Source organism: Notamacropus eugenii, chromosome 2 (genome assembly GCF_028372415.1).
Source record: "Notamacropus eugenii isolate mMacEug1 chromosome 2, mMacEug1.pri_v2, whole genome shotgun sequence".
NCBI lineage: Eukaryota > Metazoa > Chordata > Mammalia > Diprotodontia > Macropodidae > Notamacropus > Notamacropus eugenii.
Window position 1 is genome coordinate 88,246,980 of NC_092873.1, and position 6,000 is coordinate 88,252,979.

Consider the following 6,000-nt stretch of genomic DNA (forward strand, 5'->3'; position numbering starts at 1 on the left):
CCACCTGTCCATCACACCTCTCCCTCCCCTTTTCCCCATCTCCTTTATTTTCTTGTAGGGCAAGATAGATTTCTACAGCCCATTACCTGTATTCCTTATTTCGCAGTTGCATGTAAAATAATTTTTAACATTCCTTTTTTAAAACTTTGAGTTCCAACTTCTTACCCTTCCTCCCCCCCAACTCCCACATAGAAGGCAGACAATTCAATATAGGTTATACATGTGTAGTTATGCAAAAGACTTCCATAAAAGTCATGTAGTGAAAGACTAATTATATTTTCCTTCATCTTATCCTGTCCCCCATTTATTCTATTCTCTCTTTTGACATTGTCCCTCCCCAAAAGTGCTTACTTTGCTGCTCCTAGACCAGCATGCAGGCCAGGAGAGGTGTAAATCCCTCTCCCTTGTTTGTGACACCTTGGAGGAACTGAGAACTTACAAGTCCCCAGAGTATATCTCCTCTTGACAAAGGACTCAAAAGTCAAGCAACTTACTGGAAAAATATCCTCCAAAGGGGAAAAAATAAGACTATAGAAGGGTATTTTCTTGGTGAACAAGTATTTTCTTCCATTCTTTTGGATGAGGAAGAACAATGTATACTGTCAGAGGAAGTCAAGGCTTCTGTATGCAAAACCTCCAAAATAAATATGCAATAGTCCATGTAAGAGCTCAAAAAGGATTTTCAAAAATCAAGTAAGAGAGGTGGAGGAAATATTGGGAAGAGAAAGGAGAGCCATGCAAGAAAATCATAAAAAGCAAGTGAACAGCTTGCTAAAGGAGACCCCCCCAAAATGCCGAAGAAAATAATGCCTGTAAAAATAGGCTAACTTAATTGGCAAAAAAGGTCCAAAAAGCTAGTAAGAAGAATGCTTCAAAAACCAGAATTAGCCAAATGGTAAAGGAGGTTCAAAAGTTCACTGAAGAAAACAGTTCTTTAAAAATTAGAATGAATGGAGCAGATAGAAACTAATGACTGTATGAGAAACCAAGAAATTAAAAAACAAAATCAAAAGAATGACAAAACAGAAGATAATGTGGAATATCTCATTGGAAAAATAACTGACCTGGAAAATAGATCCAGGAGATACAATTTAAAAATTATGGGACTACCTTAAAGCCATGATCAAAAGAAGAGTCTAGACATCATCTTTCACGAAATTATCAAGGAAAACTTCCCTGATATTCTAGAAAAAGAGGGCAAAATAAATATTGAAAGAAGTTGCAGATCACCTCCTGAAAGAGATACGTAAAAAGAAACTCCTAGGCATGTTGAAGCCAAATTCCAGAATTCCCAGGTCAAGGAGAAATTATTGCAAGCAGTTAGAAAGAAACAATTTGAGTACTGTGGAAATACAATCAGGATGACACAAGATCTAGAAGTTTAAGGGATCAAAGGGAGGATATGATATTCCAGAGGTCAAAAGAACTAGAATTGAAATCAAGAATCACCTACCCAGCAAAACTGAGTATAATATTTCAGCAGAAAAAATGATCATTCAATGAAATAGAGGACTTTCAAGCATTCTTGATGAAAAGATCAGAACCAAATAGAAAATTTGACTTTCAAACACAAGAATCAAGAGAAGCATGAAAAGGAAAACAGAAAAGAGAAATCATAAGGGACTTTCTAAAGTTTTACTGTTTACATTCCTACATGGAAAGATAATATCTGTAACTCTTAAGTCTTTTCTCAGTATTTGGGTAGTTGGAGGAATTACACACACACACACACACACACACACAGCATAGTGTGAGTTGAAGAAGGGATGATATCTAAAAAAATAAAATTAAGGGGTGAGAGAGGAATATATTGGGAGGAGAAAGGGGGAAATGGAATGGGGCAAATTATCTCCCATAAAGGAAGCAAGAAAAAGCTTTTCCAATGGAGGAGAAAAGGGAGGAGGTGAGAGGAGAAAAGTGAAGTTTACACTCTTTTCCTTTTGGCTTCAGGAGGGACTAACATGCTCACTCAATTTGGTATGAAGCCTAGCTTACACTACAGGAAAGTAGGGGACAAGAGGACAAGTGGGGGAGGGAGAGATGATGGCAGGGAGGACAAATGGGAGGAGAGAGTAAGTAAAAGTAAGCACTTTTGGAGAGAGACAAGGTCCAAAGAGAGAATAGAATAAATGGGGGTAGGTTAGGATGGAGGGAAATATAGTTAGTCTTACACAACTTGACTATCATGAAAGTCTTTTGCAAAAAGACATATATAGACACATATATAGCCTATATTGAATTGCTTGCCTTCTCAGTGAGGCTGGGTAGGGAAGGAGGAAGGGAGAGAAATTGGAACTCCAAATTTTAGGAATGAATGTTGAGAATTTGTTTTTGCATACGACAAGGAAATAAGAAATACAGGTAATGGAGTATAGAAATCTTATCTTGCCCTACAAGAAAAGAGAGAAGATGGAGATAAATGAAGGTAGCGGTGTGGTAGAAGAGAAGGCATATGGAGGGAAGGGGTGATCAGAATGTTAGGCATAATAGGATGGGAGGAGGAAAGATATGGGGAGAAAATTTGGAAATCAAAATTTTGTGGAAATGAATGTTGAAAACTAAAAGTAAATAACTAAACATAAAAAAAACAGTTTTATGGATTTTAAGCAAAACCAATTTTTATTTATTATTTCAATCATTTTCTTGCTTTTAATTTTCTTCATTTGTCCTTTGATTTTGGGAATTTCCTATTTGCTTTTTTAGCTTTTTTAATTCATCTATTAGTTTTTTTTTTAATTACACAACCACTTTATTGATCTACTCTTCTTCTATTCAATTGATTCAAGCATTTAGTGGCATAGAAGTTCTCCATTGTACTGCTTTGGCCATGTTCCCTAAATTCTGTTATATTGTCTCATTGTTGTCCTTATCATTTAATAAATTATGAATTATTTCCATGATTTGATCTTTGACCTACTCGTTCTTTAAGATTATATTATTTTGTTTCCAATTAAATTTTCATCCATATCTCCATGGCTCTTTATTGAATGTAATTTTTTAACACATTTCTGTCTGAAAAGGATATATTTAGTACTTCTGCTTTTCTGCATTTGATTGTAAGGTTGTTGTGCACTAACATATGATCAGTTTTGAGGAGATGCATTTATGTCTGAGGAAAATGTATACTACTTTCTATTCCCATTCAATTTTTTCCAGAGTTTTATCATAACTAACTGTTCTAAAATTCTATTTGTCTTCTGAACTTCTTTCTCATTTTGTGGTTAGATTTATCTAACTCTGATAGGGGAAAATTAAGATCCTTTACTAGTATAGTTTTACAGTCTACTTCCTCCGGTAACTCATTTAATTAAAAAAAAAAGAATTTGGATGCTATATCATTTGTTACATGTATGTTTAGTATTATGTAACTGAATTTTCTGTAGCACCCTTTTGAAAAATTTAGTTTTCTTCCTTATCTCTTTTAATCAGGTCAAATTTTACTTTTGGTTTCTCAGAGATCTTGACTGATACCCTTGTTTCATTTTTTCCCTCAACAGAAGCATAACAGGTTTTGCTTCAGTCCTTTATTTTTACTGTATGTTCATGTATCTGTGTCAAGTAACTTTCTTGTAAACAACATATTGTTGGAATCTGATTTTTAATTCTTTCTATCTGCTTGTGTTTTTAAGCAAGTTCATTCCATTCGTATTAACATTATGATGGTTGTGTGTTTCCCTTAATCTGATTTTGTCATTTATTTTTTTTCTCTTTATTTGCCCTATCCTATTTGAAAATCTGTTTTGGTTCTGATCATTGCCTCCCTTAATCCACTCCCCTATCTATCAAAATCTCTTATGCCCTTCCTCTCTGGCTTTTATGTAAGGTATGATAGATTCCTATGCTCAATAATGCACATTATACCCTCTTTAAGCCATTTTTGCTGACAGTAAGGTTTGAGCATTGACCTTCAGCCCTTCCCTATTTTCTGTTCCACTCTTTCTTGCGTGCCTCTTTTATGTGAGATAATTTTTCACGTTCTCCTCTCCCTTCTCCTTTTTCCCAGTACATCTCTCTTTCTCATCCATTAATTTTACTTTTTTGAAGTCACCCCATCATATTTAACTCACACCCATCCCTTCTGTCTATGTATGCTCATAACTGCTCCAATAATGACAAATTTTTATGAGTTAAAATTTTCTTCACATATAGGAAGATAAACCCCTTATGATTTCTCTTTCTTGTTTGTCTTTTCATGATTCTCTTGAGTCTTGTAATTAAAAGTAAACTTTATGGTCAACTCTGCTCTTTTCATAAGGAATGTTGGAAAATGCTCTATTCAAAAATCTATTTTTTCACCTGAAGGATTTTACTCAGTTTTGGTGAGTGAGTTATTCTTTTCTCTAATCCTAGCTGCTTTGCCTTCTGGCATATTCCAACCCCTCTGATCCTTGAATGCAGAAACTGCTATATCTGTACTAAATCCTGAATGTGACTCCATGATATATCAATTATTTCCTTCTGACATAATTTCTTGACCTGACAGTCCTGGATTTTGGCTATAATATTCCTGGGAGTTTCCATTTCAGGAGATGATCAGTGGTTTCTTTCAGTTTCTATTTTACCCTCTGCATCCTTTGAGATACAGAAACAGTTTTCTATGTTACCTTCTTTAATAGTTCAATAATCCTTGAAATATCTCTGCTCAATCTATTTTTGCAAGTCACCTGCTTTTGGAATGAGGTATCCGACATTTCCTTCTAGTTTTTTTCATTCTGTGACATTTTTTAAAATGGCATTTGATGCCTCAGTTAATACTTAGCTTTCATTCTCCAAATTATAATTTTTAAAGAATTGTTTTCTTCAGTGAGTTTTTATATTTCTGTTTCATTTGGCCTATTCTTCTTTTCCAGGACTTCTTTTCTTCAGTGAATATTTGTGTCTCTTTTATCATTAAGCCAAATTTATTTTTAAGGTGTTATTTTCTTCAATGTATTTTTGATACCACTTTTAAAAACTTTTAAATTACTTTTGTTTAATTTTCTTCCATCATTCTCATTTCTTTTCTCATTTTTTCCTCTTTAATTTAATTTAATTTAATCTTTAAAAATCTTTTTGAACTCTTCCAGGAATTCTTGTTGGGTTTGTGTACAATCCACATGTTTTACTTTGAGGATTTTCTTGTAGTTGTTTTTATATTATTGCTTCTTCTGAGTTGTGTCTTAATCTTCCTTATCACCAGAGTAAGTTTTGTTTAATTTCATTTATATGTTTTCAGTTTTCAGCAATCACTTCCATAAGTCTTAAATTTTCTCCTCCCTTTTTCCTCCCTTCCTGAGATAGCATGCAATATTATATAGGTTCTACCCATACATTCCCATCAAATATATCTTCACATTTGTCGTGTTGTATAGAAGAATTAAAACAAATGGGATAAACCATAAGAAAAAAAAACAAAGCAAAACACAATATAACACAAGAGAAAGTGCTCTGCTTCATTCTGCATTCCAATTCAATTGTTCTTTCTCTAGATGTGGATGGCATTTTTCTTCAGGCTTTGGAAATGTTTTAGTTCCTTGCGTTGCTGTGGAGGACTAAGTCTATCAAAAACAGTCCTAGCACACTGTGGTATATAATATTCTCCTGGTTCTGCCCTCTACACTCAGCATCACTTCATATAAGTGTTTCCAGGCTTTTCTGAAGTCTGACTGTTCATCATTTCTTATAACACAGTAATATTCCACTACATTCATAAACCATAATTTTTTCAACCATTCCCCAGTTGATGGGCATCCCCTTGATTTCCAGTTTTTGGGCACCACAAAGAGTGTTACTATAAATATTTTTGTACATGTGGGACCCTTTCCTATATTTATGATCTCTTGGGGATATAGTCCTAGAAGTGATACTGCTGGGTCAAAGGATATGCACATTTTTTAGCCCTTTAGACTTAGTTCCAAATTGTTCTCCAGAATGGTTGGATCAGCTCACAGCTCCACAAACAATGAATTAGTATTCCAACTTCCCACATCTTCTCCAACATTTATCATTTCCCTGTTTTGT